Source organism: Ictidomys tridecemlineatus, chromosome 4 (assembly GCF_052094955.1).
Source record: "Ictidomys tridecemlineatus isolate mIctTri1 chromosome 4, mIctTri1.hap1, whole genome shotgun sequence".
In the NCBI taxonomy this organism is placed as follows: Eukaryota; Metazoa; Chordata; class Mammalia; order Rodentia; family Sciuridae; genus Ictidomys; species Ictidomys tridecemlineatus.
Window position 1 is genome coordinate 112,341,251 of NC_135480.1, and position 12,506 is coordinate 112,353,756.

Below are 12,506 nucleotides of genomic sequence, written 5' to 3' on the forward strand. Positions count from 1 at the left end.
AAAAAAATGTTGGTGGTTAAAGCCCCTCTGCTCAAAGTCCTAAGAGGACTCATGCTTTTATTATGGAGAATTTAACAATTTAGAATGCCCCATGTGAGAACAAAATTAAAAAAAAAAAACAATACTGGTCTTAGAGGAATTGTTAGGTCTTATTTGTGAGTTAACAAAATCTCAGTATATTACTAGGAAAAGATTTAGGCAGGGTCAGAGGGGATTCCAGCAGCTGAATGTGGAAAGCAGTGGCAGAATGGGAGAACAGTGTCTGAGATGATGATGGAGGCTGATAAGAATCTAGCACAGAGCCTCCTCATTGAGGGTATTACCATAGCAGCTAGGCATCCTGCCACTTTGCACAGAAACATTCCCAGGCACCAGGCATGAGGTCATCAGAGACCCCAATATCAAACACTGCTCTCCCATTCTCTGTCACTGCTCTCCACACTGAAGATACTTTCTCTTTGGAGTGTTGATTCTAGGTAAGTGGTTGAGAAGCTGAGGGGCATATAGCAGGGCTTGGTGCAACTGGATCAGAGTGCAGACTCACCACAGGTGGGTGAGCCAGGGAGGTCCTGCTGACTCCACTACCTTTTGGGTTGGGATCATTAAAGGGTGCACCTAGGAGCAGACTGAGAAGAAATAAGACTGCTTTCAAGGAGACTGCAATTCAGCTTCAAGCCTGTGGTCTCTGAAACTGGGTTAAGGTAGCACCAAGTATTGGCCTTCTTAGATGCATAATAGAAGCAAGCACAAATCTTCTCAGAAAGTAGGTAATATTATTCTAATCCTCAAATTATTTTAGCAAACAACTTTTCAAAAATAATGTTCAGCATTATTTTTAAGAAATAAGAAGTATGCAGGGAGAAAACAAAGAGAAAAATTAAGCAACAGAAACAAATTTAAAAAGACTCCAGAATTAGAAATTATTAGACATAGACTTTAAAATATTTATGCATGTATGGGTAAGATGACAAAAAACAATATTGAGAAATTATGCAAAGTATTGGAAATATTTTTTAAAAGGGATATCCCAGAATTGAAAATCACATTCTACTTTTAAAATTGATGTTTAATAATATTAGCTAAACTGATAATTATTGAACTTATGGACTGGTATAAAAATACCCAATATGATGCTTGGAGAAATAAAAAAAGTGAATATACAGAAGACAGAGTAAAATACAAAGATGATATAGTGAGATAATCTAACATTCATACACTTAAAATCTCAGGAGAGGGCAATAAAAATGAAATAGAGATTATATTTAGAGAGATAATGGCTAAGAACTTAATAAAACTTCTGAGAAATATTAAGTCATATTTTTAAGAAGTTCCATAACTCTAAGCCAACAGCATTAAAAATTTGTAATATATACATGTATGTGTAAATATTTCATCTCCACATCAAAGAACATTATAGTAGAAACACTAAAAAACAAAACAAAATTAAAGAGAAAATCTTAAATGTAGCCTGGGGTGCTGGTAGTAAAAAAACAAAACAAAACAAAACACCTTCAAATAGTACAATTATACCTAAAGCTGACTTCTAAATAAAAACAATATAAGTCAGAATATAATGGAAAGAAAACAATAACCACCCATTGAAAATACCTGTAAGAATAATGTGGAATGAAAACATATTCAAATAAATGGAAACTAGGGGAATTAATCCATAGCTGGCCCACACTGAGGGGCATACTAAAAAGTGTTATTCACTCAGAAGGAAATATCCTACACGGAAGTCCAAAGACCAACCATAAAGGGAAAAATGAAATATGACTACATTAAAATCGAGTCTTAAAAGATCTCATTAAGAGAGGAAAAGATAAGTCACATAACTGGAAAAGATACCTGCAACACCTTAAATTAAAAAAATCCTATCCTCCTTTATACATTCTTATGCAATGCGCTCCTCAAAATCAAGAAAAATGGGATGTGGTCAGAGAGACTGGTGATGGAAAGGGGCTCCTGGGGTTGCTGGCAGTTTCTGTTGACCTGGAAGATGTTCACATGGGCATTAACTTTGGAATAAAACTTATTTGGCACTTTTTCAAAGTGTAATATTTCACAATAAAAAAGGTTTTATTTTAAAAAAGGATGGAAGTGAAAAATGGTAAATCCTGGGTCATGGTGGGGAGTCAGAAGATGGGCTTTTAGAAAAATTCACTGAAAATATTAATTCTTAATGTTAATGTCCTTTTTATAATTGCATAAAATTTATATCATTCACTTACTTTTTATACTTTTTATTTATAAGTATGCAAATTTTCTATTTGTTTCATTTAAAAATTAATTTTAAAAAGTCAAAATCCTAGGAATATATATTTTCTTATATATGTGCTTCCATGAAAATGATTCAAGATGGAAAATCCTGCAAACTCTGTTCTCTGATCCAAACGCTTCAGAAAGTGCAGGAAATCTGGTGATGTTGGATGAGGGCCTCAGTCAGTTGGCTCAGATCCCACCCAAACTAATAGAAACAGGTTAGGAAACTCACACAGGTGAATCCTAAAGGTTAGGTTAGGAGACTGCACACAGGTGAATCCTAAAGGTCCCTTGCTTTTTCCTGCAGAGTCAGGCAAGGTCTGAGGTAAGCCATAACAAAATTATTGGAAAAAGCGATCAAGTATGTTAAGGATTAGGATCAGAACCCCCAAATTTCTCTCCATTGGAGTGCCTTTGTACTATTGAGAAAGCAGCATATACTAAAATTGGGCCAGAGCAGGTACCCCAGATCTAGCCTGGGTCTGGCTCAATTCCAGAGGCCTCTTTTTTCTCCTCATCTTGAGTCTTGAGAACATTTTCCTGGCTTTTTTGATTCTTTCTATTTCTTTAGCAATAATACTTTCGGGTCCCCAACTTGCAAATATATTTCTTTTCTATAGCTATATGGTGTTTTAAGAACATGTATTCATTGTTTTGCAGCTCTAAACTTCAAAAACTGCTCATGAGTCTCCTTCAGCTAAAATCAAGTCATCAGTAGGGTTGTGATCCCTCCTGGATAGGTAGGAAAGAATCCATTTTCTTGCCTTTTCCAATTTCCAGGGGAGCCCCACATTTCTGTCTCTACCCGCAAAGCTAGCAATGGTGAGCTGATTTCTTCTTACACAGCTTCCCTGGGCCTTGCTTATATTTCACATATTCTTCTTTGACCCTCTTCTTCCAGTTTTAAGGATGCTTATTAGGACATTGGGCCCACAGACAATCTCCCCATTTTAAGATGAACTGATTTGCCACATAACCTATAAGTTCACAGATTCTGGATTTAGAGCATGCACATTTTTAGGGGGATAATATTCTCCCAATCACAGGCTTCATTAGCTAACTAGTCTTTCCTATTCAAAGAATCTTCAAATCAGAAGTATGTGTGTGTGTGAAACTGAGGATCAATTCAGAAATTGTAACATCCAAATAATAGGTGTTCAGATCACTGAGCAACATATATATAAAATGAATTCTTTAAATCCCCAGAAATGGAGACAATACATTTACAGACTGAAAGGACCACTGAGTGACCAACATAATCAGGGAGAAGATTCACCCAAGGTACATCATCCTTAAAATTCAGAACACCTGGAAGAAAGAGATGCTCACAAGTTTCCAAAGAGGAAAACAATTCATTTATAATGATCAAAAAACAGAATGGTGTCTGACTTCTCAACAGCTAGGTTAGCCACAGAGAACAAAAAGCAATACCATCAGCTGGACGTGGTGCACACACCTGCAATCCTAGCAGCTTCGAAGCCTGGGCCAGGAGGATTTCGAGTTCAAAGCCAGCCTCAGCAATGGTGAGGCACTAAGCAACTCAGTAAGACCCTGTCTCTAAATAAAAAGTACAAAATAGCACTAGGGAGTGGATCAGTGGTTGAGTGCCCCTGAGTTCAATCCCCAGTATACCACCACTCCACCACGCTCAGAAAAAAAGCAATACTGTCAATTACTGTGAGGGGATTTAATTTTCACTTAGAATTCTATATTAAGCCAAACTTTCAAGAAGTGTAAGAGTATATCTATTTATATCTATATCTATCTTCAGATGTGCAAGTTGGAATATTTACTTCCCTTGCACCTTTTTTTTTTTCATAAAAAAGAGGACATGGAATAAGAGGAAGATGAGATCCAGGAAGTAAGGGGTTGTCCCTGGGAGAAGGGCCCACAGTCCTTGCAGCTGTGAAGCAGGCCTAAATGACAACCACTTTGGATTTGAGCAGGATGGGGCACATGGAGGCCCAGGAGAGAACAATTACCTGCTTCCAGTGAAAAAAAGCATGAAGAAATGGAGAGCAGCTGATATTCAGATGAAATTTACTTTCCACAGCAGACTAAGGATGCAGTAATAGGTACATAGAAAATACTGAATACTGATTAAAGCGTTCTGTACTGTGGCATGAATAGGAAAATGAAGACAGAAAAGTGTGCTCCATGTTTGTGCATGCTACAGTCTGGATGTAAAATGTCCCCAAAGGCCCAGGTGTAAAAGGCTTGGTCCCCCACCTTGGAGCTATTGGGAGGTGGTGGAAACTTTAAAAAGTAGAGCCTAGTAGAAGGTTTTATATCATTCTTAGTGTGCCCTTACAGGGGATTTCGGGACTCCAGTTTCTTCCTTTTCCTCTCTTTCACTCCCCAGCCATGAGGGGATGGCTTTGTTCTGCCACAAGCTTCTATTATGTTGTGTTGCCACAGGCTCAAAGCAACAGAGCCAATCAATTATAACGTGAAACATCTAAAACTGTGGGCCAAAATTATTTCATGTATGTTTTACAGTAATAGAAAACTGATTAAAACACTATGTGTGTACTGCTGGGGCAATAACCTGGCACTGTACTACCAAGAGAATGTTGCCCTTGTATCCATTATTAGAAAGTCAAAATATAATGTCTAAGATGGAGAATTCAAGTACAGCGCATCATTTAGAAATAGGTTGGTAAAAATATCAGAAGCAATTACTTGAAAGGTTGAAAAGTTTTTCTCTGGGCAGTAAAAATTGCATAATGAGTGGAAATTTCTCTTATAAGCCTTGTGATCTTATTTGACTTTTAAAGCTAACTGTTTTATCTTCCTTACAGATGTCAGCTATGTCAGTTTGAAAATCTTTCAATTCTGTGGAGCTAGTAGACTAATTCTCACATCCCACTGGACCTACCACTGCCTTTCACTTAAATGATTTCTCTTGATTTGAATATGGCTTGTCACCAACAAAACTCATGTTGAGGCCTAATTCCCAGTGTATGTTGAGTTGGTGGGCCCTGAAAGAGGCATTTGGGTCATGAGGGATTCACGCCCATGTAGGGATCAATACTATCCTATGGAAGAGAGTTCTCTCTGCAGAGAGACCAGGTTTGCTCTTGCTGGAGTGTTTATTATAGAGTCAGATTGCCTTTTGCATTTCCTTCTTCTATGTGTGCCCACTTGCCCTTCTGCTTTCCATCATGAAGGTTAAAGGTTGCAAGGTCCTCTTGAATTGCTACAGAAATGGGGAAGGGGCAAGAAGCAGGTTCCTCACCTGGCTCAGAAAAGATTGCTTAGAACACAAGCTTCAAGGTTGTGCAGCACAAGGCCCTCAACAGCATCATTCTCTTGGACTTCCAAGTCTCCAGAGCCCATAAACCTGTCTTTTATAAATTATCTAATTTCAAGTATTCCATTATAGCAACAGAAAACAAGCTAAATTAATGGTATTTCACTCTTTTCAGAGTATTTTCTCATAGATTGTTCTCTTTCTTCCTCGATGGTCCTGGGGGGTCATGATAGCTAGTCACTCTTTCCCTTTTAGAGTGCAATGAAGACTTCAGGAGACAGTGAGTTATCAAAGTTACATGGTGTACTTCCTCAAATTTGATGTGGAACTAGGTATGTATAAATAGATTAAATCACTTGATTATTTAAAAAGAAGCTATGACCAAAACCGAACATTTCTGATAGCTAGACTAGATCATTTTCAATGAGTTTCCTGAAATGTCTTCTGTGGAAATGCTCTGTGAATCATGTTCTGTGGTTCAATGCTGCATACTTCTTAGAAATATGAAGTTCCATGAAGCAAAACTTGGATGCTGCGGCTTTGGGGCCAAGTTAAAGCACAGGTACCAGAAGGACAGATCTTCTCCAGGAAGAACAGCTCCTAAATCATGGATGAAATGGAATCACCTGAGAAGTTTTTGTTAGCCCGACAGGTTCTGTAACCCATGAAGAGGACAGTCAGTCCAGTTGGGCAAGCATAGGAATCTGTATTTTCACAAAGCTCTGAGAGGAGTTTCATGCGTATCCAAGTCTGAAAACTCTGGGGTTCTCAGAGCCCTGCATGGGCTAGCATACAAAATTAGAGAAACTGGTGTCTAGATGTTTTATGCCGCTTTCTAAAAATAACAATAAAGAATATTTAGGAATTTAAATACAAGAAATAGTCCTTTGATATTATGGACTTGCATATTGAATGCAAAGTCCCACTTGAGTTCTTCAGATTTTTATTCAACTTGGCCATTCTTTTATTCAACTTTACCTTTCTTTTTTTTAGGGCTGGGTCCAAGAAAGTAGCTTATGAGCTAACACTTATCAGCTCCCAGCATCGACGGCCAGGTTGTTGTTCTTAAAACTGCTCCTGCAAAGGTGGAGTGGAAAGAGACAAGGAAGAATCACAGGGAATCACTTACTGAGTCACCTATCCAATCATATTAGGAAGCTAAGTGAATCTTTTTGAGCAACTGAACACTGAATAAAAAAGTGTGTGGACAGCACCCTCTGGTGGCTTTCCAAAATACCAATTTCTATGCAGCTGCATCTCTATCTGAAAGGACTCCTTGTGATTACAAAGGACATTTCTTTCCTATAGGGTTGAGCTTAGGAAAACTAACAAATTTTGTTGTTTCCTGTGATCCTCTTTCTTCCTTAAATTTATATATTTAAAAAATCTATTTAAGCATATACCGCATGTCAAGTTGTCTTGGAGCTTACAAACAAGTGAAGAAATAGACTAACCAATAAATAACTCTGAGAAGTGATAGAGAATTAAGAGGTGCTGTGATCAAGTGGCTGCCTCAGATTCGGTCATCAAGATCATCTGATGATTTGAGATCTCAGTGAAGAGGTGGTCTCCCATACAAGGAGCCTTCCAGACCAGGGGTGTGGCTTATACAAGGAAACTGAGAGATGAAATAGAGGTGGATCCTACAGGCCAGGCTGAACAGGATGGATTTAATTTATGTGCTACTGGAAATCTTTGGAGAGTGCAGGTGCCAAGAAGGGAGACAGGGAAGAGTAGTGGTCCAGATGGGGAAACAGTGTTTTCACTGGGCAGGCAGGTGGTGCCCAAATGACTTCCAGGAGACACAAGCTATATGCCATAACTATCACACAAACTCAGCATTGGAAGGCTTGCTACAATTACCTATCCAGTGTTTTCAGTCCCTCCTGTAACATTCTTACTTAATGATCATCCATTGGATTGCTTCCACCATTTAGGATCCATTGGTGCAAATCTGAGTCCATTTCTTCTGAGAGCCATGTACATACTTAGGCCAACTCTCATGCTTGTCTGCACCCTCTCAAATCTCCTGTCTTTCACTGTAGAGTGTGTTACAAGGTAGCTGAATGTGCTGCTGGGGAACTCAGGAGGTGCCATAGCAGGTGGCTAGGTACCTTCTTGGGTCATAGGTCACTGGACTTGTCTGGCTATCAGTCCCACTCTCTTAGATAGGGGACCAAAGGTGCCCATCTATGTAAGACGTAATCACTCCAGAAGGCCAAGGAGATTCACCTTGAAGTAGGAGAGTAATGGTATTAGTACATTATCCTGGATCACTCACTTGTGATTTTAGTGTTACCAAAACTGCCTTGACTTCAACATTGGATGCTTTTGACAATCTAAAGGAAGATATTCCTACATGTTTTAGATTTTTTAAGAATTCTAAAAATCAAAGAGCCACATAGCCTTTGGCCCTCTAAAATAATAATAAATACTGATAGGAAAGAACCATCTCTTATCATAATCAGAATAAAATGCTTGCTCATTGGCACTGAGAGAAAACACCCAGGTAGCGGAGCATCCATACAGGATCAATCATGAAATGCAGAGTTGTGGCAACTACTTCCAAAGAGTTCTTCTGATTCCTGGGACCAAGGTGTACTTTAGGGCCTTGGACTCTCAGTAATTTTATCTTGCAAGGTCTGGGAAGTATCAGTGTTATCTTCTGAAACTCATGTATCCCAGAGAAGTAGATCATTCAGGAATTAACTCTTTTGTGTTTCCTAGATTTTATCATTTCTTGGTATGTAGGTTCTATAGGTTTGTTGAAAGCTATCCAAACCTTTGATTCTACTTTCTCTTCCCAAGTTGCTATGGCCTGGAAGAAAAAGTATTCCCATTACATCTTCTCATTTCTACATCCTAAGATGCTTTATAGAGTATGTGTGAATATGGGGGAAAATTCTTTTCTGGACACTTGAAACATCATCCTTCCTCTTCTCCAAGTAACTCTTCTTCCCTAACATTCCAAACATTTCTCAAAGCAGACTTCCTATAGAAAAATTTTATGATGCTACAGGATTTAGTCACTCCAGCAGTTGAGTTGTGGATAGTCTAAACCTATTTTTTTTCCCCTTCTGGGACCATCAACCAAAGACCAGAATCCATGAACAACTTGCCTGGAGGGACAAGACTACAAGTAGTCCAAATGTGCTTGTAATGTATGAAAGTACACCAAACAAATGATGGAATTCATTCTTTCTATTGAAGATGATCTGATTTATTCCAGTACCCATACAAAGGGTTTCTGATCACATGCATTAGCATGGAGACCCATGAGATTGTGATGATGAAACAGAGGGAGGGTGGAGGTACTGGGGTCTCAAGCAGCACTCAGATTTAGCAAGCCTTTCTCCATTTCTTCAGTCCTGTAGGCAGGCACATCCTTTCTTTGCTTTCAAAAGCTTCTTTCTACTCCAAGCTATAGTCAGAAATTTGTGGATATGAGGCCAACCTTTTACCAAAAGGCAAAGGTCCCCAAGAGATATCTTGCCAAGCAAACTGCCAGATAAAACCTACAGTCCTTCAGTTTCTGTTGCCCAAAGAACTTTTACTTCCTGAGCTTGTCTCAGGTTTTAATCACTGCTCTCTGCTGCCAGAATGCTAAAGCACTATTCTTCCACACAATACTATAGTTGTCCATTATCAAAGCAGTGGGAGAATCTGAGCAGACAGCGGGTTGGCATGGTAGACAGCAGTGCTGCACACAGCTATGCAGCTTGACTCTCTTTTCAGGCATGTAGTCCAGTGTGCTGACCTTGCACTTTCTCCTGTGGTCAGAGAGGCCCTGGAGGTTCATTGGCCAATGCACTGGGAGCAGGAATGACTCGCCTCACTTCTGGGCTGTATTTTAACTACTCCCACCAGTCCCTCTAATACTCTCCTCCCTTGACACATTGTCCTAGGAATCATGTTTCCAGGGAACGAGGTAAGGGACTGCAAGGGGCTATAAAGAGGACTCCTCCCTGGAGTCACCAGGACCCATAATAGGAAATACACCTGTTTTGTGTGTCAAGGTACTGAGATTTCAGTGGTGTCAACTACAGCATAAACCCAACCTATGCTGACTTGGGGAGGGTTTGAATTCCCTGCAAATCATCAGCAGTGTCTTTTCCCTCCAGGCAAGTTTGTTCATGGATTCCTGGTCTTTGAAGACACACTTTGAGCCAGTTTAACAGTGATAGGAATTGCAGGCTCTGCAGTTAGAGAGCTGGGGTTCAAATCCCACTGAACCTCAGAGGTATGGGCTCAGGCACATTAATTCCACTTCCTGGGCCTGAGCTTCTTTATTTGTAAAGGGACTTTAAAAAGTAAGAATGCTATCTCACATAACTATTAGGAAAACTTGTAAGTTAAAATTAATATATGCAAAACAATTAGATAGCCTGGTACATGGTACATCTAGCAATTAATTTTTAGGGTTATTCGCTACTATCAGTAAAATCACTATAGCCTCTTTTCTGGAAAAGCATTTTGTTGTAGCATCCCCAAATGGATAATCAAAGCCATCTCTCTTTAGAAACTGTTTTGTAAAATATCCAAACTGTTAGTCTCACTACTGTTCTTCTGCAGCAGTTCCTAATTCCTGCCACATTATGTAGTTGATAAGCCTAGAGCAAATGGGGCAACACAAGAAAGAGGATGCATGAATAAATCAATGCCCATTAGCCGAAAAGGCACAGCTCAGAAGTCCCTAAGACCATTCCCCTGAACTTATCAATGGATAACAGAGATAATTTATCAATGGATAACAGAATTCTAATGCAGAATGTACACTGTTGAATAGTTTATAATTAATGCCATCTGTATAAATGTTTCCACTACAGAACTGTAATAAAACATTTTTTACTTGGACCTTATGGTAAGCAAGGGTGTTCTCTTCTATCACGAAGACTCATTGTCAAGCATCAACCACTAAATTATGTCTTGCTTCTCTAACCACCAAGACTTGCTTCTTGCAAGTCATGTCAACCACATAAAACCTTTCAATTTCTTTCTTTCAAACACATTGGCCCTCAGCACTCCATCACATTGATCCTGGCACAGACATCCTTAACAAGATCCTCAAAGCACAAGAAATAAAACCAACAATCAGTAAGTGGCGTGACATTAAGCCAAAAAGTTTCTGCACTATTTAGGACATAAAGAGACAGCCTATAGAATGAGAGAAAATCTTGACCAACTACTACTTTAATAGGGGATTAATATCCAGAATATACAAAGAACTCAAAAAACTTCACACACACACCCCAAACAAAAACTCCGAATAACCCAATCAATAAATGGACAAAAGAACTAAACAGAAACTTTTCAATAGAAAAAACAAAAATGGTCAACAAATACATGAAAAAAAGTTCACTATCTCTAGCAATCAGGGAAATACAAATTAAAGCTCATCTCATTTTAGTCAGAATGGCAATAATCAAGAATACAATCAGTCATAGATGCTGAAGAGGTTGTGGGGAGAAAGGAATACTTGTACATTGTTGGTGGGACTGCAGACTAGCACAATCACTCTGGAAAGCAGTTTGGATATTTATCAAAAAAAACAAAAACAAAAACAAAAACAACAAAAAAAACCAAACAGGGATGGATCCACCATATGACCCAACTACCCACTCCTGGGTCTTTTCCCAAAAGATCTAAAATTGGCATACTATAGTGACACAGTGACATCATTGTTTATAGCAGCATGATTCACAATAGCTAAATTATGTAGTCAACTCACATGCCCATCAATAGATGAATGGATTAAGAAATTGTGGTATATACATACAATGGAGTTCTATCAGTCATTAAAAAGAACGAAATTATGGCATTTGCCAGTAAAAGGCTAGAAAAGGAGAATATTATGCTAAGTGAAATAAGACAAACTTAGAAACTCAAAGGTCAGAATGTTTTCTCATGTAATGAAGCTGAAATAAAATAAAGGAGAGGGGAAGGGAAGGATAAGATTACATAAGGAACCAATCAATTAATAGACGAGTAAAAGGAAGTCCAGTAGATTAGAGGAAGGAGAGGGGGAGGCAGGAAGGATAAAGGGGAAAAAGAGGGATCATGAACTGAAAAAGATTTCTATGCATGCATGAGTTTTTGGGGATGAACCCAACTATTATGTATAACCATAAAAGCTCTAATAAAAAAAGTTGATCCTGAATAAATTCTTAATGATAGAATTATTTACGTATAATTTAACCCTTTTCCTTTTAACTGTTGCATAGTCTGGCACTAATTCATAGTAAAAACTCTGGTTAAGTTTTATTCAGCCCTTGTTCTCCTGTTTAGAAGTATCTATTATCTAACTCCCATAGCAGCCCTTAGGTACTACTACAGTCTCATTATTCCCCTTTTAGAGATGAATAGAGATGAAAACAGCTATGGCTTAGTGAGCATGTTAGAAATCATTTCAGAGGGGGTTAGTAATTTAGTAAGGGGGTTACAATTACTAATTAGCAGATAGGATTCAACTATCCAACACTAAATCTGCTTTTATCAGAGCATACATTACATTAGAGTATCAGGTCTAAGTCTCAACCCTATGTCACTATTTGTGTGACAGTTGACCAATCTTTGTGTGCCTTAGTTTCATCTATAAATCAATGGGTTATGAGCAATCAGTGAGTTAGAAGATGCAAAAAGCTTACTGGTGTCTGGCACTGTCAGTAAGCACAGAGTTATTCTCAGCTCTTAAAAACATTGTTATGCTGTTGCCTACAACTGATAAAATACATAAAACTACAAAGTCAAACAAGCTGATTTTGTGACACAAGTTCTTGTAAAAGCTTTGGAGAGATAGGAAGGCACGATGTATCTTGGTTCCCAGAGCTATTTCTACTTTTCACACACAATATTTGAAACAGCACATGGCTTAAAAGCAACTGAATGTACTAGCTGTAATCCCTAACCAGACTGAATGCTTCACAACAGAATAAAGTCTGTTTCATTCTCCCTTCTAAACAACTGTTAATATCTCACTTTATACAACTCAGCT